The sequence below is a fragment of the Falco cherrug genome, chromosome 10, assembly GCF_023634085.1.
Source record: "Falco cherrug isolate bFalChe1 chromosome 10, bFalChe1.pri, whole genome shotgun sequence".
In the NCBI taxonomy this organism is placed as follows: domain Eukaryota; kingdom Metazoa; phylum Chordata; class Aves; order Falconiformes; family Falconidae; genus Falco; species Falco cherrug.
Genome location: NC_073706.1, coordinates 1,752,147 through 1,776,165, shown reverse-complemented (window position 1 = coordinate 1,776,165; position 24,019 = coordinate 1,752,147). Strand labels below are relative to the sequence as shown.

Here is a 24,019-nt window from a genome sequence, read left to right as displayed (position 1 = left end):
ATAAAATACTCATTTTAAAAAGCTGAGTAGAAAAACATGTGCATTCTTAATTACATAGCAAACAACTAAATATCATAACAGAAGAATGTTTTAAGACTAGAAATGTAACTGGGTAGAGCTGAGCTTAATCATTTCACAGTCAAAAGAGTTATTTTATGAAAAGACTGTCTTTTTCAGATTTAGACTGCATTTTACCCTACTGGTCTCTAATTATCACAACCATTTCCCTTCATAAATTTTAAGCTAGACCAATTGACCATTATCTGCCCAGACAACTTAATGCCTCCTTATTTAGGATGCTATCTGCCTGGGTTGCAATTCTACTCTATAGTCTGTGTCTGAGCATTGCTCCTCTTGCCATTCAGTTTTGCTTTCTTCCTTCATTTGGTTTTGTTGGGTTTATTTATTATTATTCTTATTATTATTATTATTATTATTATTATTATTATTATTATTATTATTATTATTATTGTTGGGGGGGGTTTAAGCCTTTTCCATACTTCAGTCCCTTTATCATACCGGCCTTTGCTTATCAACAACACTGAAAACTGCAAGTATCAGTTCAGTTCTCAGGGCACATCCAAGTTACCTTCTGTATTTCTTTAATACCATTGCTTTCCTTCCTTCACCTCTTCCAGTTTACATAATCGACTGATCTTTCATCATTTGGAAAAACATTTTTAATATGTTTTACTTCATCAACTTTAGTCAAGTGCTGCAGCTACACACTGCATACAGACACGTAGAGCTTGAGGTGCGATGCCTCTTTACCTCAGGCATCCCCTCCTTCCTCCCCACGGCAGCTGGGGCAGGCTGCGTGACCCTGCCAGCACTCCTCAGCTACACCAGGTAATCGCATCGCTTGAAACCACTGGGGGAGATGGTTTGGACTAACTCAGCCAACTTGTTAGCAATCGAGCGCTACATCCTGCAAGCTCAGGTCCACGGGTACTATCCAGCAGAGGGTCAGGGAGCTCAGAGCCCACAGCACCTGACCTCGCTACAGCTGCTGCTGCAGCAACAGTCTGACCAGCTGCTGCTTCTGAGCTCTGCCGTTGTAGCTGAGGAGGCATGTTGTTTGAACCCTTGCTCCATTTACAGTAGCAGCATGAACTGGAGATAAACCAAGCATGCTTTAGAGAGAATGAACTTCAAAACAACTGAAATACAAAACATCTGAGAAGTCTTCTGCTATGGCTGCCATCCTGCAATTTAGTTCCATGTCACAACTCACTGCCAAGGCTAGAGTGAATGTTTAGAAAACATCTATTTTATCCTTGGTTTTCTGTTTCCCATCCCAAAACAGCTGTTCCGGGCTCATGCTCCATTCAAACACAAGCCAGAAGGCAGCTTGTAACACCATGGGAATGCAAAGCCAGCCATGATTAAATGGAACTCCAAAATCAGGACTTTGCCACAGGATGCATCAGGAAACAGCAAAACTGGGGTTTCTGCAGGAGGTGGACAAGCTAGAAGCCAGCGGTGACCCCAGTGCACACCATGCCTTCAGCAGCAAAGCACGGTCCCACGGGGTCTCAGCGGCGCAGCCAGAACCAGGGGCTGCTGACAGGATCCATCAACAGCCCAGGAGAAGGAGAGCAATGACCCAGGCCCAGGCTCCACCCAGGGAGCCCAGCAGGGAGCAGAAGGAAGGACTGTAACATGCACCTAAAGCTCATCCAGGAGATGGGAACCCACCTTCAAGGGGAGGTGTCAAGGAGACCAGCTGCCTGTAGCACACGTCCAGGGTCAATGCAGGAGACGGGTACTGCTCCGGAACAGCTCAAGGAAGGACCGAACCACCAGGCTGAAGCTGAAATGGGACCTGGGGGTGGGAGTCCCAGGTGAGCCTGGTCAGGGCCATTAAGCCCTGTTAGTGCGCTCGGGGGCACTAATGTCACTGAGCTGTGCCCACTGCTGGCAGCTCACTGCTGCAGATTCTCTCAGCCCAGGCACGTGCTCAGGGGTCCTCCAGGCTAACTCGGGTTAGCTGGGGCTGTGGGACCACCTGGCTCCAGAGCTGCCGAAAGAGTAGTGAGAGAGGATTGCTGGGCCACGGTCAAATTCACATGATTAGCGCTAGACCTGCAGACTCCCCTACTCCCTTTGCTCATAGCGTACACAACGGGAACATACAGCTGCTGTAAGAGGACAGCCCAGGATCCCCCTCCTCCAGCGGGGGGACCAGTGATGAGACTGGCTGTAATCCAGTTCCCAGGTAGACTCTGCAGGCATAGCTGAGACTAGCATTTTGGGGGGTTGTTTGCTTTCTTGGGGAAGCAAGGAAGAAGAGGGCACAGGGTCCACAGAAAACATTGATGAATTTTTATTTAAAAATAAAGAAAAGCAAGAGAGGGAGAGAAACAGGAAAAAAAAAAAAGGTGCTGACAATAGCACTCCAGGAGAGAATTTTGAGACCTATTGGCGTGCAATGAGGAGGGGGTGGGAGGCACAGGAAGAAATATTTAAATGCTACTTAGGGTGAAATTCAAAGTTTGAGCACGACCTCACAGAGCTCCAGCAATCCGACTTTACAGGGTGCCAGTGCCTGCTGGTCTCCTGCTGAAAACAGTTGCTGTCCTATGCACATTCCTTGCTTTGGTTCCAAGTGCTCTGTTTGGCTTGTGTTTAGCTCACTAACATTTCAGAGCTGAAATATATGCTCTCCATTTTAATAGCTTGCCTAGCATAGGAGCAGGTAACTTCTTAGGTGAGGATGCTGGTGGTGACACCAGTATAACCTACAAGTCCTCCAGTTACAGCCTTCCCATGACAGTTCCTTACCCTGAGCTCCCCATCACTTGTTGCTTCTTGCTGTTGACATCCATGGAAGAGGTTGTTTGTCTTAAGCCAAAATGAGCTCCTCACAAATGTACAAATTATCTGAGACTGCATTGCATAAACAGGCGTTGTGCATCGCCCTTAGCAAAGCAAGTTACGTGAGAAAAGTAAAATCCTTACTGCACATAACAAAACTGGAGGATGGGTGGCTTTTTTCAAGTATTAGATCCCACACCTCAGTAAGTGAATATGAATCAGCAATTCCTAAATAAATCCCAGTCGGCAGTGTTTTGTGTGCTTTTGTATAAAATGGGATCCATTTTGCTAGGAAGCAGTGACGGAGGGAGGGGAGGATGGATAACTGCATCCTTATGGTTTTAAGCGGGCTAGTTCTTCTTTTTCTGTATGCCAGTTAATAAAGCCAGCTATTTCCACTGTTCCTAGAAAACCTCCCAAGATGACATTTAACAATTCCATTTCCATATGCCTTATCAATGACATGATTCCCATGTTATTTTTGTAATTAAGCTATAATGTGTTTCCCAGCACTAATGTAATTGGATGCTATTTATGCCATAATATGGCCTCACAACAGATGAGAGAAAATAGAGATTGCTTTGTATTCTGAATTTGAAGATTGTTAGCTGATTAATGGAAGTATAACACAAGAAATATTTAGGAAAGGACAAAGTAATTCCTTTAAAAAGAGTGATTTCTGAAGAAAGCTTCTTTCCAGAAATACCACAGAAGTTATGTCACCCACTGGACAAAATTGCTTAGTAGTGAAAATCAAAGGACATCAATAGCTTGCTTGGTTGTCCAAGACAAGAGTCAGGGATGCAATCCAAGCGTTGATCCAAACACTGACTGCTAAACGTGCCGAGTACAAGTGCGGAAGCTCCAGATATTTTCCTAAAGAAAACAAAGTGGCATACCTATCCATCTTAGACTTCTGGCACGGGAAAACACCTACTTGAACAAACACAAATAAAATTTCTGTGGTAAGGTAACTCAGGAATGAATGAGGAATAAAACACCAATAAAATGAGAATTAAATTGGAAGGCTTGAACTGCCACATGTATCTGAATCGATACGAAATTGGCTCTTCGGCATTGCAGGTTCGTAGTGGAAATTTACATGTAGCCTATGCTCAAAAGGTGAATTAGCTTTTAAAATGCTTGAAACAGACTTAGATCTGAAATAAGCTTCTGGCAAGTACTTCTGAGGATATCAAGGACATATTGCCAGCTAATATATTTTACAGATTTCTGAGCCTGTAACATTTCAGCGGCTGCTAGCAGCTACAGCCTCATGGAGGATATTACACTCACAAGAAGTCTGGAGCCTATCATGTATTTCTCTGTGGTATTTGTATTCTGTCACTGTGCTTTCATACTGAAAATGTTTGAACCTCTTCCATTTTATAAAATTATTTTAATATTGATTGAGCAGAGAGCAGAACTCTTTATTTCCATTATTGTTCAGATTGCTTTCCAAAGGCAAGAGGCCTCTGCCCCAGGAGGTGTGCAGCCTCAGGGCAGCAGGCAGCAGCAATGATCTGTGCTAGCTTGAGAACAGACCAGAAATGGGGATGGATCTTCCTTGAGAGAGAGAAAAATCCTGAGAGCGACAGCCTTTGCTCGCCTTCTATGAGCAAGACCTCTCGCTCCCTGCTGGTTTCCTTAGCACTGCCAAGATGATGGCAGGCATGCCCTGTCCTGCTGTCTTCTTCATGCAAACGCTTCCTATATCCTTCCTCCTGGGAAGACTGATTTTATCCCTTTTTATCAAAAGTATTATAAGGTGTGACAAAACATGTTCCAAAAGGCAAGAATGGTCTGCAAGTGGCAAGGCATCCTTTATTTTACTAGAGACTTTGCAAAAATTACGTAAGAAAACAAATCAGGTATAATTCCTTTTTTCAGAGCATCATCTGTTTTTTTTAATTTTTGTCTCCCTATAGGCCCACGTATGAGGCACTCCAAGCCCTCTCCGGTCCTTAAGGCCTGATGGCCATGGTAACACCAACCCTAATATAACTGCTGGTGACATCCACAAGCAGAAGCAAATCCTGGCTTGCATTCCAGCCTATTCTACATTATTTTGTTTACACCAAGGAAAAATAAATTGCCTATAATTGTGCTGATATTATTTATCTGTATTCCTTCCCTTGGCTTATAACTCTCCGTATCAGGCGGGTAAGAATTTGCAAAGACTTTTCCCTGAGGTAAGGCAGGACAGAAAGCCCTACAGATTTTAGGGGTGACACCTGAAGTTGCCTTTTGCTCCTTCCACTTTCTGTGTGTATAAAAGCAATTGAAGTCTTATATGACTGTTGAAAGTACCTTGTGCTTTTTGCTTGGGTGTCATGCTTTTTTTGAAAATCTCATGGAAGTTTGAAACATCAAATTGGTCTGTTAAAGAAATAGAAATATCTGTGTGTTTTGAATAATACATCTTGCAAAAAAAGAACCTGCAAGTAAAATCATACTTGCCTGATTAGCAACTCTGGCTTTTCTAGATTTTCCATGAAGCTGAAGAAACAAAACCCTTGCTGACAGAGAAAGCTGTTTCAGCTCCTAAATCAAAAAGAGAAAACACTTTTAAAAAACTCTAGCTTCACAAACTTCCAGGGCCAGATTTTACCAGTGTTGCAGCCCTCCTCAATCTTTGACATGTAATTAAGTCCTGACAGAAATGGAATTCTCACATCCCTGTCAAAAATGCAAAATATAATGTACCTAATTCAGAAAGGATCTTAAATAAGCATTGTTTTTTAATAACCTGAAAATTCAATCCTTATGTGTTTACCATAGTCAACTGTTACAGTCATGGTTTTGTATTTCTATTGCCGATGTAACGTAACAGCTTGTTATCAGATTTCAAAACTTCTAAATCCCATTTTCTAAAGTCTCATTTTCAGAGGCTGAAACCTGTAACTCACTGGACCTCTCACTGCAATGCAGACAATCCTCCCCGTGGGTTTGTGGCATGAGGGACCTCTTGACGGTGTTTTCTGTGTGGGAGCACAGCTCTAGAAATCCAAGTTGTAAATTACAGCCCATGTCTTGCAAAAACAGACACATGTGCTTGACTTTACACACTCCAGATGGGATAATTGGCTTCAGTAATATATTGTACAACATTTAAACAAGTGTTTTTAAAAGTAATAATTACTATAATATAATTTATATTATGATGTTTCAAATTATTTTAATTATTTCATTGTTTAAAAAAATAAAAACATTTTTTCAGGGTCTAGGCTTGTCTGCCTTACAACCAAAGCCAACACCTTTCCAAGTCTTTTTGTAGGCAGAAGCCCGTCCTGACTCTCCCTGGCCCCATCCCTATCGCATCAGCCCTGGCAGGTGTTTGGCCTCGGGGTTGGGGTTTTGCTGTTCTTTCAGATCGGCGCTTAAGAAGTGAACTTAGAGTTTTGCCAGCACAGCCCAATGAGCAAATCCTATTCAAATTGATGTGGGACACTATTTTATCCAACAATGCACCACAATGTTAATTGAAAACTGAAGCAAGTTGTATCTGCAAAGCAAGTTTGGAAAGTATGCCTGCGGTGAAAGTGCAAGATGAAAAAAAAAAAGCAATGTATTAAGGGAAATAAGTGTGAGATCTTAACAATCTGCAAACCCAGTAGACATTTATAACTGTGCTTCTGTTTTAATATGACATTAGAACTTTACAGTCTAAAGCTTCTGGAAAGGAGCTAGAGGGAAATGTTGTGGCAAGAATTTTCACAGACAATTCAAATTCATTGAAAATTATATTCTGTGGAGGCAAAACTCACTGGCAGGCTCGGCAAAAAGAAAGAAGATGGCAACGTCAAAATACCATGCTGTTACAAAAAATCCTGCCTTTCAACACTTCCTTAATGGAATGCACTGACTCTCACACGGTGCATACCTTACACAAAAGTGCTGAAGGGTTTAGGCAGCAGAAAGGAATGCCTATATGTGTTACTTTACCTAAAATTTCTGTTGTAATTTGCTTTATCACATATTGATTTTTTTTACCCTTTTTTGCCAGAGAAATGTAAAGTCTGTGTTTCACATAATTCTAGGGAAGGGTTTGTGGCACACACACATTGAAAAATTTTAGTTTTCTGTTTTGATGTTAAATAGGAATTACAAATTTATCTTGAATATTTACTGCGGTGCAATTTTCCCATAACTTTAAATATGCATTCTTGCAATGTGTTTGTTGCAAACCTGGTTATACAGAGACTTGCTCCCCATGGTAACTGCAGTTACAGGGTCTGCCTGCATCTCCTTTTGGGAAGAGGGCTGGAGCACCTCTCTGATCATCTCTGTGGCCTCCTCTGTGACTCCAAGTCCTTGTCCTTATGCTGGGGCCCCCAGGCTGGATGCAGCGCTGCAGCTGGGGGTCTCATCAGAGTGGAGTAGAAGGGGAACGTCACCTCCCTCAACTTGCTGGCAGTAAATGCTGACAGTTACCTGCATGGACTAGCAAACTCACATTAATGAGTCCTGGCCCTTAGCTTAGCCCTGATGCAGATTGACATCTCTTACCTTAATAAGTTGGTCCAGACTGACACTGTTATGAAACCAAGGACCAATCATAATCACTTCTATTATCTGCATCCAAGCCAGGGAAAAGGTCTGATGACCTAGTTCATGCTAACCAGAATTGTTCATGAGTTCCTTTTCTGTTCTAAGAAATTCTGTGGTTCAAAACCACTAACAGATTGTAGCTGGTGGCTGACACCAATAGCTCGGTCTGCACCAATGCTGCTGGCTTTAGCAACCCCTTTTAAAGAAACGTGCCAAGCAATAGCATACAAGTAGTGCAGTTCAGTTTACAGCTGGAGTTTCTTTTTCCTGGAAATGTTTAGGTATCGCACCAGCAGAAGGGCACGTGGAGGTACAAACACACGCTCTCAACACAGGAAGCTTGGCTAGGATGCCTGTAAACTTGATTTTTTCTACTGAAAGAAAGTTGGGCACTGCAAAGAAGAGATTGGTCTGAACAGGCTGTAAGCTGCTAAGAAGCTGGTTTTCCTTCTACAGGCAGTGAGAAGGGCTGTCCATATTGGGTGTAGTCTGAATGTTAAGAGTATAGATAAGACAAATACAATGAGAGGACATTTTGGGCAACACAACAGAAATCGACCCTAATTTTTTGTTACTGGGGAAAAAAAAATCCAAAACAGGGGTCAGTAGGACATCAAACTGTTCCATAGCTCGTGACAAACCACTTCTGAGCATTTTTTAAAACAAACCATCAAATTAAAAAAAGCCACAGTGACTGATTTCCTAAGGATGGGAGTCCAGATTTCTGTCTTCCCACTTACCATAAGAACAGATGTCACCTACCCGTCATGCGCAGTGGGGGACACACCAGTACATAGTGCAGACGCACCATTTTTAGATATCATAATCAGCTGCTTGTTGACTCAAATAGGCAGCAAAAGTAGAGAAGATGGAGCTCTGGATTTTGCCCTGTGCTGCGCATAGCAGCTGGTCAGGCTGTCCATTCTGAAGAGCCAATCTGTTGCAGCAAGCTGTACGTGCACCTTACCTTGGGATCCCTGCAGAGCAAGACGAATGAGGTATGATTATGGAGCAAAAAAACCCCATCACAGTACCGTACTAAATATCTCTAGCAGTGGGGCTACAATCCCAGGGTATTTGGATTCATCAGGTTTGCACTCTCTGCTCTAAGCACGCTAATAGTCTGCAGACCACTGTCAGCTCATGCATAGGTTTCAAACCATTCTAAACTAACAATTAAAAGCAGGCACAGGCTCACTAGTTATTGGCAGAGACACAGAAGGAGGCTTACGTTTTGGAAAATGGTCTTCACTGTCAGCTCACGGTGCAGCCAAGCAGGAATGCTGAATCCGTTCATCGGATTTATTCACAAATCCTTCCCCTTTTTTAAGATCATTTGGGTACCTCAGCAGTCCAGTGCAGGGCAGCTCTGAGGGTGGCCACCACCCCAGCACAGCGCTAGTTCAGGTGCTTCCCACCACCTAGATGTGCTGCTGTGAAGCACTGGACAGATTTCTTGAGGTGTTTGCTTTACCCGGTGAAGCAAAGTCAGTTAGCATTTAGGGTCTACTTCAGTAGTGCTACCAGTACTGTTGGTTTGTTTCAAGACAGTGTCATTTGCAACAGAGCTTTTGCTTTTTCCCTGATATTAGTTCTTTCACAGAGTTACAAGCCTTCACAGGCCAGTTCTCACCTGCCAGCCCCTTCATTCCCCTCTGCGACAGAAGAGTGCCTCCTCGGGTGGTGGCATCAACCTGCAGTCAGGACATTGTTCATCTTTGTTCCAGTTAACTTGAAACACCTTCCAGCTCATACTTCTTTGAATAACAAAGTTGTTCATTTTCTCTCCCTTCTTGATGGAAAATAGTTTTGTTAATTCTTAAAATGCAACATAACTAAAGAGAAAAAACATTTATCTCAAAGCTCAAATCCTGTCATTATTAGCACTTTCTTTCAAAATATTTTAATTGAATAAGCAGAACATTACAAGACAAATATTTTGAAATAGTTGTTGCCAGTTGTATCTAATAAAGAAAGTGACTACATCAGATACTTGTACATCTGTTTTTCTCTAAGATGACATGAGATGTCTTCTGCTGTAGCAGACTCAAAGCTGCAGAAGTTGCAGTGCTTTGCAGAGGGATGCATGCTCCCAACCATCCAAAACTTATTCCTTAGCGATTTAGACTCTAGGATGTGATAAACTGCCTGCTGGGCCAGGAAGGACATTTCCTTTGTCCATTTCTCCCTCCTTCCTACCTCTTCCCCTAAAAAAGATTAAATAGATTAAAGGCTAAGGCACTGTGTTGTTTACTGCCATTACTGTGACCTATCTATACGTTATCACTGCAGCCATTTCATTCACTTCAAATAAGCTATTCAAGTCTCAAACAAATGAGTCGGTGCACGCCAGGATCTGTGGTCTGCACTAAATCCCATTCTTGCATCTCCAAAACTGTTAGGATTAAACACACAGGGTTTTCTTAGGAAATTATTTTTTAAATCATCAACTTATTAATATGTTATTATTTAAAATTTTGGGGGTTGTACTAGCTTGGTGCTGTCTTAGGGCAAGTGCCCTGGTGAGAGACATGCAGCAGTGGTGCTGAAGTGGACAGCTACTACCTGCCCTGCCCTGCCTGCCCTGCCTGCCCTGCCCACCCTGCCCTGCCTGCCCTACCCTGCCCACTGCCTGCCTGCCCTGCCCGCTGCGATCCCTGCCTGCAGCAGCCTGGGCTTTGCCCATCAGCCAGTGCCCCAGCGGGAGACTCTCTGCTTGATGGTGGCACATCTTTATGGGAGACAATTGCTGTGGGCACAGTGTGCTCCCGGGTGGGCAAGCGTCTCTCTGCATGCAGCCCAGCTCCCACTGCCCTTGCGCGGGGAGTCTGGGAATTCACCTTGGCTGAGATTACTGGTTCAGATAACTCCAGTCTTTATATGAATGTATTTAGTAAACATCAGGACTTAAATATGGGAAGTGTGTCAATTTGAACTTGGCAAGTAAGATGAAGGAAAGCTTGTCTAAAAGGAACGTGAAGTTACATGATGAAGTGCAAGCAGAAAAAGAAATGCCAGAAGAGCCGTGATCAGGTATCACAGAGTCCAAAGCGCATCAGATACAACTTAAAGTAAAACAATGACTCATAGTGCAATCTCTAAAGTTAGTCTACTCTGCTGCTTGATTTTGAGGCTTTTCGGGGGGTATAACTTCAGGTTCTCTCAGTAACTACAATGTCCCTAACCTTGCACGTTTAGTCTTTCAGAAGTGTTGGTTGTCTCTAAAGGAACAGTAAATAGCCCAGGACTCAATAAAACTGTCCAAGTCACAAACACCTGCCTCACCTCCCTCTGAATGGCTTTTGTTGCAGCATTTACTTTTAAATTTGCATTAACAAAGTTCCAAAGTACTCGAAAAGTAGAATCAATGCATAAATGAATCAGTTTCACAACCAATATTTCAAAATTAAATCAGACCGAAAGAGGTAGAAGTCAGTAACACTGGGTATAAGGTCTCTTGAATAAACAGCAGGTGATCAGAAAGAGGCAAACAGGACAGGGAAAGGCGCGGCTCGGACCAGGGCTCTGTTCTGCACCTCCCCACCGTAAAGATGATCTATTTTCATTCAGCAGATTTTTCTTAAACCAAGATCTGTTATTTAAGCGAGGTAGATCTACAGCCTGTTTTGCATATTTGGGAAATAAATTCTTCCTGAATGTGTGCTTTTTTTCTACAAAACATAACACTAATTCTATTCAACCCATACCCTTCTACTTACTTAGAAACTTTATCCTGGAAGCCTCCTCTTTCTTTTGTAGCCAGTTGGTCATGATCTCATTTCCTAAATGAATTTCTTTCTCTTTCTGAAGGTACAAAGAAAATACATCTAAAAGTAGCATATGCTTCTACACATTAGTAAAGAAATGTCTAGATTACCACTAATCAAACGCTACAACTTGGAAGATCCAATTGGTTCCACTTACCTACATGGTGGAGACTCAGAAGATACAGCTGCAAGGGGCTGCTCCATCCCCGTTGTTAAACCCGTAAGAGGAGGGAACTGCGGTGCCCACTACCCCTGCAAGCACCTTCAGGCTACTAGGCAGCTCATCGAGCAAGAGATTTGTGGTTTCATCACAAAGACAGTTATGTTTCAGTTGAGGTGAGTAGCTTCTACCTCTACACATCATGTAAATTCTCAAGTTCTTAAAGTATTCTGATGACCACCATTTGCATACGGTATGAATGTTTTTATATTATTATTATTATTGTTGTTGTTAAATATATAATATATTACTATATGTTAATACATTATTTTATAAATATAATAATTATAATAAAGATAATTTTCATCCAAACCCAATGAGACTGGAATTTTTTTTTTTTTTTTTTTTTTCACTAGAAGCTGTGTCCCCACTAGGACCCCGATTTGTAGTTGCAGTGGCCTGTCCCAGTCTGGCACTGGCACAGAGTTCTGGTCAGCCGCCTGCGCAATCGGCCAGGGAGGCTGCTGCTGAAAATGCCTATACGGGTCTGAACAAATGAAGTTTTTACCATCGCATTTCTGCCTGCCAGCCCCAGAGGCACTGCAGAGATCCTAGGGAGGCATTAAAGGTCATTACATTCCTCTGCCTTTCTCCTTGCCCAAGGGAAAGAAAGAAACCAGAACCTTTCCCAGAGCTATTAAAAGAAAAACCAAAGCACAAAGATGAAAAAAAAAATTGAAATAGTTGAAATAAGAACAAATATCCAGAATTACAGCAGTATTCCACATTCCCGTCCTTATTCCAGATGATTTCTTTGATCCTGCGTACTTCCAGCTGAAGGCCAGCAATAGGTGCATACCCTGGTCTCTGCTATCTTCTGTCAGAGCCAAAGATCTCCTAGAAACTGATGGATTAGCTCCAGTTTGTACTTGCATGTAGGGAATTGTGCCATGCAGTTTTCATTTCATTTAATTTGCAATTTGCCAGCAGAAAAACTGCACAGCTGCAAATTGTAGCCACTCTTTAGATATGTTGATGGATTTTTTTCCCACTGTGTGTGTTCAAATGGTAGCACTGTTACACTGTCATCCAGCACAGCAACCATGCATCTTGAAAACCAAACCTCATACCTCCACTGGAGGAGACCAAATGAGTAAGGATTACTTGTTTGCTGTCTCCTCAGTCCTTTCTATTGCATGTAACCAGACCTAAGCCATCATACTCTTCCGTCAAAGCATTCAGGAGGGGACTGAGTCGTTAACAGACTTAACCCTAACACACAAACTGCTTTGTTTTGTAGAGGAAAACCAGAGCATGCAGGCAACTTTGAGATTCATACTAATTAGTTACATGTGGGTTTGTGGAGTTTCTGTTCATGGGACTCAGAGTTCATATCTGTAGCTGCACGGAAAGTGGTTAGGAATCAGCAAATCTTGCCTGTTTCCATCACTGCATTTCCATATAAAGGTCACTTCACCACTCTCTCTCCTTTTCCCTATTTGTAATGATACTGACTTCTCTTTGTGAAGCATTTTGCAACCTAGTGACAAAAGATTATATATGTAAGATTATTCTCAAAGCAGTAGTGCCCATCTAATACAGCCAGAGTTCCAAAAGGAATGCAGCAAGGTACCAAGATAGTGATTAAGAAACTAGAACCATACAAAACCAATGGTGGGACACTAAATTAGTTTAAAATGGCCAGTAATGAAACTAGAATCAAATGCAGATAGAAATGGTGAATTGTAAGACTGGCCATATTTGTTGCGGGAGAGTGGTTTGGTTTTGGTTTGTTTTAAAATGAGTAAACTGGGAAACTAAAGCATGATAGGTGGAGAGGGACAGAGGAGAAAAAATTGATACAAGTTCCACCCAAGATGGTCTTAGAAAGCTGAGCACAAAGGCATAGCATGATTAGCAGTACAGCAAAACGTGAAGGAGTGCAGGTAAGAGCAAAGGAGGTGGGTTATCTTTACAAAATGCAGAGTCCTGTTCTGAGAAAGAAACTCCAGAAAGGACTGCAGTGAGAGAAGAGGAGACAGCAGTCACAGCAGCTAACCAGCTTACCATGAGCTCCCCACACCTTCCTGTGGTCAAGAAGGTTGCAGGTACAGCCAGCAGGACTGTGAGTAGGAAGAGAAAGTTCTGCCTATGGCAACATGGCAGCTCAACTTGCTCTCAAGATGGGGAAAGTGCTGTATACCAGTTTCCATGCAAAAACATTTTACCTTCTTAAAATTTGAGTCCAGGCTTTTGAGATAACGTCCTTCAGGAGCACTGGAGCAGCACTCCATCTGTAGTTGTGGTGTTCCTCTGCGGGGACGTACAGTAAAATAGAAAGCAGTCTGGAGAAAGAACATTGCTTGATCCCATTTTACTCATGGAAAAATTCAGCAGGCAAATCAAGGACATTTTGATTCTCATGGGCAACAATTGCAACTGCTTGCAAACAGTACTTTTCCCCACCCCTTCCCTGAGCCTGGCTCAGACAGTGAGTGAAAAGCCATGCCAATAGCATAATTTCCTCAAATAAATCCACTCTTACCATTTTCTCCCCAATTACTTGCCATTTTAAACTCCTCCTCTATCACAGGATGTACAGTCACCAAAGCAATCAGTCTGATATGTCAAGAGAATAGTTTCCCACACTAGAAGAAAGGAGTTTTGTTACTCCCTTCATCCCCTACAGCTTCATTACCCCTTAACTGACGGTAAGGGTGGATTTATATTATTCAATGCTTTTTTTGCTTCAGTTTTTAATAATACTGATAGACCTTGGGCTTCCTCATCTGCTGAGTTGGAGTACCACGACTGAGGGAACAATGACTATCCATCTCACAGAACCCCAGAGGGGTCGGGGTGGGAAGGGACCCCTGGAGAGCACCCAGCCCAAGCCCTGCTGAAGCAGGGTCACCTCGGGCTGGCTGCACAGGCGCGTCCAGGCGCGTTTGGAATGTCCCAGGGAAGGAGACTCCGCAGCCCCTCCGGGCAGCCTGTCCCAGCGCTCTGGCACCCGCACATCAAGACGTTTTTCCTCGTATTCGGATGGAACCTCCTGTCCTGCAGCTTGTGCCCGTTGCCCCGTGTCCTGTCGCTGGGCACTGCTGAGAAGAGCCTGGCCCCGTCCTCTTGGCACTCACCCTGAAGGGATCTGTAGGCATTGATAAGGTCTCCTTTCAGTCCTCCCCAGGCTGAACAGCTCCAGCTGTCTCAGCCTTTCCTCACAGGGGAGATGCTCCATCCCCTCATCATCTTTGTAGCCTCCACTGGCCCCTCTCCAGTAGCTCCCTCTGGAACTGGGGAGCCCAGCACCAGACACAGCACTCCAGATGTGCCTCCCCAGGGCAGAGAAGGGGAGGATCACCTCCCCCGACCTGCTGGCCACACTCCTCCTCATGCACCCCAGGGTGCCACTGGCCCCTTGGCCACGAGGGCACACTGCTGGCCCATGGGCAACTTGCTGCCCACCAGCACTCCCAGTACCTTCTCCGTAGAGCTGCCGCCCAGCAGGTCAGTCCATCCTGTGCCGGTGCGTGGGGCTTTCCCTCCCCAGGGACAGGACCCTGCACTTGCCTTGGTTGAACTTCATGAGATTCCTCTCCAGCCAGCTCTCCAGCCTGTCCAGGCCTCGCTGAATGGCAGCCCAGGCTTCCTTTTTGTGAGTGTAGGGATGTCCCCGCTGACTGGAAGCTAGCCAGTGTTATCCCAATTTACAAGAAGGGCCATCATGGAAGACCCAGGAAACTACAGACCTGTTAGTCTAACCTCAGTTTCTGGAAAAAGTATGGAGAAGATTATATTGGGTACTGTTGAAAGGCATTTAAAGAATAATGCAATTGTCAACAACAGTCAGCAAGGGTTCACAGAGAGAGAGTCCTGTTTAACTGATCTGATATCCTTCTGTAATACGGTTACCCACCTAGTGGCTTAAGGCAAGGCAGTGGATGTTGTTTTTCTGGATTTTAGTAAGGCTTCTGATATAGTCCTTCACAGCATTCTTCTGGACAAGGTGTCCAACTGTGAGATGAGCAAGTCCACTGGGTGAAGAACTGGCTGAAGGGCAGGGCCCAAAGACTTGTAGAGAATGGGGTTACATCTAGATGGCAACTGGTCACTAGCAGTGCTCCTTAGGGCTCAGTCCTAGGGCCAGTGCTGTTCAATATATTTATCAATCCTCTGCCTGTACGGGCTGGCATTTGGACAATGCCCTTACTACTATGCTTGAACTTTTAATCATCCCTGAAGTGGTCAGGCAGCTGGACTAGTTAATCATTGTAGGAGCCTTCCAACTGAAAATATTCTTCTCACTTCTATTCTCTTTTCTCTTCTAAGAGTGGCTGGAAAGCTGCCCAGCAGAAAAGGACCTTGGGGTGATGGCTGGCAGCCGGCTGAACGTGAGCCAGCAGTGTGACCAGGTGGCCAGGGAGGCCAACAGCATCCTGGCTTGTGTCCAAAACAGTGTGGCCAGCAAGGCCAGGGCAGTGACCTGCACTGGGCACTGGTGCAGCCGCATCTGGAACCCTGTGTGCGGGATTGGGCCCCTCGCTGCAGGGGGGATGCTGAGGGGCTGGAGCATGTTCAGAGCTGGGCAGGGGGCTGGGGCACAAGGCTGATGGGGGGTGGCTGGGGGGGCTCAGCCTGGAGAGGAGGGGGCTCAGGGGGGACCTTGTTGCTCCCCACAGGTGCCTGGCAGGGGCTGTGGGCAGGGGGGTCGGTCTCTGCTCCCAGGTAACAGGCGACAGGACAAGAGGAAACAGCCTCAAGCTGCACCAGGGAGGTTCAGATCGGGCACAAGGAAAAAGTTCTTCTCTAAAAGGGTGGCCAAGCACTGGCACAGGCTGCCTGGGGAGACAGTTGAGTCCTGTCCCTGGGGGTGTTTAAAAGATGCATAGATGTGGTGCTTGGGGACATGGTTTAGTGGTGGGCTTGGCAGTGCTGGGTTCATAGTTGAACTTGATGATCTTAAATGTCTTTTCCAACCTAAATGCTTCTGTGATTCTGAAACAAATTAAAACAATGTGGAAAGATTGCATAAATAAAACATAGAACTAAGCAGAATACATATGGTCCTTCTGAGAACTTAGGGACAGATTGGAATAGTTAGCAGAGCTTTTAACAACGCTGTTGACAGAAATAAGGAAAATTTATATAAAGGGCCTTTTTATTTCATTACAATTGTTTCCAGGGAACAAGCAACAGCGAAACTTGCCTGGATTTAAGAAATTCACATTAGACATTCACATGAATAACAGTCACATACACAACTCTACCAATAGCCTATTCAGTTTCAGAGTGATGATGATTTAACAGTTTGCGATATTGCTTCAAGATGAACTCAAATACAGCAAGACTAGATGCTAGTAGCGTAGGTGGAAACTCTTAGTAAAGCTGCAACAGCTACGGATTGTTATGCAGCTCAGTAGCATCAGATCTATGGAGCAGCACAGTCCAGACTTGAGAAGCTAACATTGACAACATGCACTTTGCAGAGGTTTTAGTTTAGTCCTGCTCTAACCTGGTGCCATGCCAAGCAGGTAGTGAGTACATTAGGTGGGCTCCCAGAGAGCACCTTGGGGTGCGGCTTTACTTGTAAGAACCCCAGTGGGCTGCAACAAAAACCCAGAAGTGAGAAATTGGATCTGTCAGGAGATCTTCAAAAGTGTACTCTTGGTCTGAGCTAAGACACTAACATAGGCGCATGCTTTACTTCATAACCTATACAAAGCATGCAGAAGCACTTTCCGGTGTAATTGCCTTGTCTTCATTAGATCCACGCTCTTACATGCAGTTTTAATAGACACTATGTTTCTTCGTGCTTCTCTCAGTAAATAATTACTTGCACGTTGCTATTATTTGTTATGGAGAACTATGATCAGCTGTAGTCTACCTGGATTGCTCATCAGTAACCCTGAGGAGAGAATATGCATGCTGCATCCCAGCTAACACTGTTTCTTATTGAACTTTTCCTAAAAAAAGAGAAAAAAATCCTTAAGAAGCAAAATCAACTCCTTTTGGTCCAAAAAGAATTTAAAAAACCCAAACAGATATCCACCTCTTCACTTAAGTGACTTCTTACTTTTTCACCCACTACCATCGGTGCAAAATAAAACAATTGGACCCCAGCATGACTTTAAGATGACACATGTGATTCTGTGATCAGAAATAAAGTGTTACACAACTGTCAAATAATTGCATGTCCATCTGGTAGCACTTACACATGTAACTACCTAAGTGTTTCCAGGAGAAAGCACCACTCCTTTAAGATGGTTTTCAGGTGCAAACTTCCCGGCAGATGTGGCATCTGTTTGTAGAGCCGGGCTCCTGGCTCACCTGTGACACCCCAAAGCGGGGGGCACGTCCTCTGCTATTTGCATCATCCAAGCCACTGGAACAAGCGTGGGACCATCGTGCAGGCAGCCCACTCGCAGCACCGTGAGAAGAGGGAGAGGCAGCACCAGGGCAGCAACCCACCCTTCTGGGTAGCTCACACGCGTTCCTTGGGTGGCTTCCCACCCCCCCCACTGGGGCCAGAGCTGCCCCTCGGGGTAAGCACTTCTGGGGCTCTTATCCTCCTTGCAGAGCTCAAGGTCTTGGGTGGCACCAAGGAGGGGGCTCCAGGGGAAGGGCCAGCTTTCTGGGACTCAGCTCTTCCAGTACCAAGGGCTGAAGTTAAACCTCCACCTTTTTTTGAGCAAGGTGTCATCGTGTTTTTGTTTATGTGTATGATTACATGCTTTAAAGAGTCTGTTTGTGGAGATTGCAAGTGGGGTGATGTATGGATGAGCTATTAACTTATATACACCGTTCCTAAGGATTAGGTAGAGAGATACCCTGACAAAACATAGGCAGCCAGGGAAAAGCAAGAAAATGACTGAGAAGAGCTGGTTCGGCCATGACTGCTTCTCTCTGCTTACCGTGGGGGTAAAGTGTCTGACCTTGTCTGAGACTATTGAGTCCTGCTCTGGGGAATTATACACAGACATCACACGGGTAGATTAGTCCTTAATCACAAAAATTAAGTGGCGTTGGAAGAAAAGTAAAGAAACTAAATGCACCCTGAAGAATCAAGAGAACAACAGTGCTCCATGTCCCTTACGGTCTGAAGGTGCCTCAGAGCTGCAGAGACTGACAAAGAAACACCACTAGCAGGAGTTCCCATTGCAGATCTGTTTCTTGGAGGAAAATCTTAAAAGAGGCATGCAAGGAGCTGGCAGAAGGAGGAAGACCAGTCTCAGCTCTGAATGCACCAGCTCTGAGATTATTTTCTTTACTTTTGTTCAAGATGGATTTTTTCCCCCCTCTTTTCTCAGTATTTATAGACAACTTCCTTTTCCGACCGTTAGCCAAACTAGAACGTATTTGAGATTGTATCTTTCCCGCTTGTTCTCTAAGCATGGGTAGCTGCCACAGATCGCTGTTTCACAGAGGTCACACTGCATTGCCTGATCTTTAGGTCAAAACACCACAATTAAACAATAAGGGCTTTTCAGAAACCAAGCTCATGGCATGAGACATGAAACACTGCATCAAAAGAACTAGTCATTTGAACCTGAAGTTCAAAGCCCAAACCATCTTCTCCCTTACCAGCCTTTTTTAGCTTAAAGATGTTAGTTGTAGTGATTAATCTGAAATAATTCTGAGCTGCTGTTGACACCTGTTACATGGTAAGAGTATTGCACCAGTTCGCACTGAGAAGCTATTTTCTACACAAAAAGAAGGATATATTCTAGCAAAAAGACGTTTTCCCTGAGACCCTCATTTTGGAGAGAGAGAGGGGAAAAAACCCACAAAATCAACAACAACAACAAAAGAGCCAACCATTTAGCGTCACTGTTCCAAAAAAGGCACAAAACCAAGGCAAGAAGTCATCAAAACCTGTTAGTGTTTTGGAAAGAGTTCATTGCAATTAATATATTTCTGCAAAATATTTTTATTTTATCAAGGTAGCATTTTCTGATCTATGCATAATTAACACAAACTTTTTCCTCATTTTCGGTACATCTGAAAAGCCAAGTTCTTGGAAACCCTACGCTTCAAACTTCTTCATTACAAAAAGCATAAAGTAAATCTGTTCAAGGTATTACTGCGTGACATAATAATTCCATCCTTGCTGTTTTGAAATCAGAATTTGAAAAGAACAGCAGAATATAAAATTGTATCAGAAAACAAAAAGATGTGCTGATAAACACACAAAAGAAAAGTGCCTTAAGATTGGGAACAGAAATGGATGACAATTACAGCAATTTTTTTCTGCGAGTCCAGGGAGTCATGAACACTGCATCAGCTGACAGAAGAAACAGCTGAAGTTTTATAAGGAATCAAAAGACATTTTTCATTTTGGGATACTTTGAAATAATGGTCCTCAGGTAATACTATCATGTCAATAAGGCAGTAGCCAAAAAGAGCTATTTAAGTTCCTGGAATAAGCCAGCAAAGTGGGTTTTTTGGCAAGGTAGTGGTAACAGCCACAGTAACAGCCTCGATATTGGCTTTCCTGCAGGTTTTCTTTTTGGGAAACACTCTGAATCCTTGTGCAATATGTGCATTAAAGAGAATGTCTGTTTCTCTTTGAATCTAGCAAACCCATGATTATGAAACAACCTGCTCTGGATAATACTTTTTAAAAAAATTTGCCTTGCAATGACAAAATTCTGCTGAGGCTACCTGTTTGTGTAAGAGTGAGCAAAGTCACCGTCCCTTCCTCCTGTTCCTGCCCAGCAAGTTAGTGAAGAAGCTTTTTTTTTTTACTCCTTTTGCTTTTCCTAGAGTACTTGAAATGAAACATTTACAAACATTAGGGCCAAGTCAAAGGGAACATTTTATTACCAGTGACAGAACATATTCCACACTTTCTATTTTCACAAGAGATAGCTAAACTTTGCACAATTCTCACACACACACACACACATTTTTTCAGTTAAATAAATAAAATATAAAAACTTTAAATCATACACCTTCCAAGCCAGAAGAGAAGTAAAATAAATAAGAGCTACATCACAGTTACATAAAACTTTCACTTGGCATTGCTTTCTTTTATGGGCTTTTGCTTCTCACAAACTTTTGCTTCGCAGACCCAATGACTGCCACAATCGCAACTGATTAATGTTGACACAGACACCCTGAGAAGGCTGGCACATCACATCATGACAAACCAAATATTGCACTTACAGGCATTACAGGCTGAAAATCTGCTTGCTGAAGTACTACCGGCACTGTGAGTTGTGGGGGGTCCTGGGATTTCTAGTGGCACCTTCAGTGTGGCACTCCACCACCCCAGCACTTCAGGCAGTCAGAGATGACCACCTTACAGCACACCACCTTCAGCACTACCTCTGGCCTGGGGGAGACCCAGGTCCCATCTTTCCCCCCCCCAGAAGCTCACTTGCAGGGCAACCCACGCCTGCCCTGCCCGCACTTTATACCGCTCTCAGGCAGAGCAGAGGGTTCAGCTCTGTTAACGACTTCTGTTAAGCTGCTCACTTGCCTGCCACTTACTGCTGAAGCCATGTCCAGAAAAGCCTAAGATTTCATTGTGATTTTTGAGCTGGTTTCTCCCTCAGTGGATCAGCCTTTGCAGGTGGATAATATATTAAGACCATTGCTACAATTGTATGTTCTTACTCCGATAACTCTTCGTCTCCGCAGCAGTAACCACAGCTTTTCCCTCTCCTTTGCTCCACACTGTCTGGTTTTAATCTCGAAACTGTGGGCATTTCAATGCCATAAGTCAGATGTCTGGGGAGATTTCCATTTCTCTTTATATTAGTGCAGATATGACAGTGAGAAGACAGAAAAGGAATTATGAGGTCAGAAGTACAGCCAGAATGTGGAAGTCAGGGACTGATTTCCATACAGCTGGATGCAATCTCTGCTCCGGCAGGGAGAACTTCCTCCCCCTGCCCTCATGAATACGGGTGTATTTGAAAACAGAGTTCTCGCACAACTAAATCTTATCCACAGCTCGCATCACACAAGCTTTTACAGTTAAAAGCACACAAAATAATTCTATACATCCTGTTTTCAGACCTAAAGATGTCCCTTTACTCTTTTGGTTAGATAGTCGAATTCTCACCACTGGGTCTTTTACCTAATTATTTGTTCAGTGTGAAAGAGGTTTCTGTGAAACTACTGAAGATGTTAACACATGGCAGAGGCCATGAACCCAGCCCTCATAACTACGTCCCCCGCAGATGGCATATGAGCTTAACCCTGCAGAAACATGCCAAAATGTGCCTCCCCATACAGAAGCCAATGCTCAGTAATATCCCTAGGCTTCAAAATATCAACTAGGCTTCAAAAATTAAGACCCAACTTCACTATAAACCACAAGAACAAGTTAGGGAACCCATCTTTACAGCAAACAACATATTTTTATGTTGCCACTTCTGAATAAAGAGATGCCATTACCTACCTTAAAGAAGCTGCTGAAAAAAAGATAACTTGGGCTAAGAAAAGATACGAAATTCTACCTTGCCTTTATAGGAAGTACTGCATCCAGGGACTGCATAGGTGAAATCTCTGCACAGGATCAAAACTTATGTAGGAAAAGGTTAAGCGTCTCTATGTGTAGATTTATACTTGCTCGAAGACGTGATTTTCAGAGGCAATGACTGTCAGTCATTCTGCCTTGTGCCCATGAACATGGAGGTGCTCAACAGCACTTAAAATCTAGAGACTTCTCAAACAGTTTTATTACTATTTATGATCATGCATGAATACGCTAGCCGGTTTCAAAAAACTCTTTTGACTTACTAGAATCATAGAAAGTTTTGTGTCAAAAAAAAAAAAAAAAAGCCAAATAAGAAACCAATAGTCTCCAGGCCATGTTTCTGTTTACATATTTTGTGAACATATACCTTATTTAATTGATAGTATAGTGAGACATTATTTAATCGATAGCATAGCAGGTAAAAAATTTGTAACCACCTATAAAAAATATATAGGGAAAATAGTGACAGTCAAAATAATGAAAGTATCGCATTAATGATAGCCCTTATACTTCTGTTATCTGTTTCGTGCTTACTGGTTAGAGACTTGGGGGGGGGGGGGGGTGAGCCCCTCCAGTATACAAGTAAAAAATGCCCCTTTGAACATGAAAACCAGCCAGGAATGCATTGAACTCACCAGGACGTAAGCTTCTAGCTTTTGAAAATTCTGCTTCTTAAATTCCCAATTTTCTACTCATAGATGCCATAGTAATGAGTCCAACGGCCACCTGGAAGAGGAAATATTTAAAATAAGTTACTCATGTTGCTTTATGAATTTCAAAGTCCCTTGGAGAGGCTGGGATTTGTGCTGCACACCAGCAGCTTGGCTGCCCACTGCCCACTCGCCGCCACCGCTGCCCCCTCTGACCGCTGTCCTGGCAGCGGCCAGCACAGAGCTGGCTGGACGTGGGAGAGAAGGTGAGAGGGGTGCAAAGGGATCTCGACAAAAATTACTGATTCTCAAAGCAAAATGCACATGGAGAAGAGAAAAAGAATAAAACACTTCAGTAAGGGCAGAGCTGCAAAACAAAGAAAGAGTAGCTGTACGACTCTTAAGTCATCTCAGACCAAGGGTGAAGCCAATTGCTGAAGTTACATACTTCTGGAAAATGTTGTTCAAGTAACATTTAGACTTCAGACCTAATCTCAGCACGTTAAGACAACCATTAACATCTCAAGCCCTTCAACTCTGAAAATGCAGGTTCTTTAAAATCACACCATGACTATGAAGTTAACAGAAGTTCCCCAATTCCTGCAAAGAGTTTCAGTGCAGAGTCCACAAAACATTGGTTCTTCTGTGTGTCTTGTGAAGGATTGCCTCCGAAAGGAGCTCTTCAGCTTGTTAGCTTCAAACGCTGTCGAATGCAGCTGACATTTAATTGGAGTTACAAGAAAACATAAACAGTTGACTGAGCTCCTAAAAAATCAAGATTCATTCCAATGCTGAATCGCCATGAGTCAATGAAAGGGAAGAGGTCAGGGCATTAAACTGCTGTAATTGTTTCTATAGTTACGTAGAAATCAAACATCAGGACACAGCATTTATAGCATGCATGCACACTAAGTACATTAGCTCACCTGAGAGAGGCACCCAGCCTCCGAAGGGTTTTTTAGCGATGCATGCCATGGCATACCTTGCTTTGGCTTGTACCCAGCAGTCTTGATTAGAAATGAATTTGATATTACTAAGGGGGAAATTACAATAAGATAGAACAATGCAGTATTATTCTCATCTGAGTACAGACCAAGGAATTAGTATCCATATAAAGCTGCACAAATTAAGATGAATGACTGCCCACATATTCCACAGCCGTGCTCCTGCCAAGCTCGCCCTTTCTGCCCAGCACTTTATGCCAGATTTTCTATGGCCACATGGTGAACCAAATATGGCTTCAAGACAAGACACAAAAGACACGGTGATTCCAGATACCTTTTCTTTGACTATAAGTATGTCTGACGATAAGTCCTGTGCAGTTCATGCAGAACTAGCCTACCAGAGGTACTTCAGGCCACGCTAGACCTATCCAGGGCTCTGACAGCTCCAGGAGAACAGAGTGTTCAGTTCAGGCAGCTGGAATATAACCCCTCTTGTGTGTCTAACTCAGAGTATCCAACTATGGTGCTTTTATTGATGTCAGATAGCTGAACTGGCTGTATCCAGCCAACAGGGATCACTTGATATTCTGGTATATATTACCTGAAAACATGCCAAATTGGTGAAAGGGGCCTGAAAGTGT

General features: G+C 43.5%; 1 long non-coding RNA gene across 5 annotated transcripts; it reads right to left on the bottom strand.

The window, feature by feature from the left end:
- Positions 1 to 464: 464 nt before the first annotated feature.
- LOC129736991 (uncharacterized) lies at positions 465 to 22,640 on the bottom strand. 5 transcript variants are annotated; one of them, XR_008734280.1, is made up of 6 exons: positions 22,420 to 22,640; positions 17,183 to 17,261; positions 13,524 to 13,640; positions 11,088 to 12,835; positions 9,002 to 9,125; positions 465 to 8,345 (listed from the first exon to the last, which is right to left on the bottom strand). It is a non-coding gene; the product is annotated as an uncharacterized LOC129736991 (long non-coding RNA). The 5 variants fall into 5 exon arrangements; XR_008734277.1 differs by lacking the exon at positions 17,183 to 17,261 and having other exon boundaries at positions 22,420 to 22,637; XR_008734278.1 differs by lacking the exon at positions 22,420 to 22,640 and having other exon boundaries at positions 17,183 to 22,013.
- Positions 22,641 to 24,019: the final 1,379 nt, after the last annotated feature.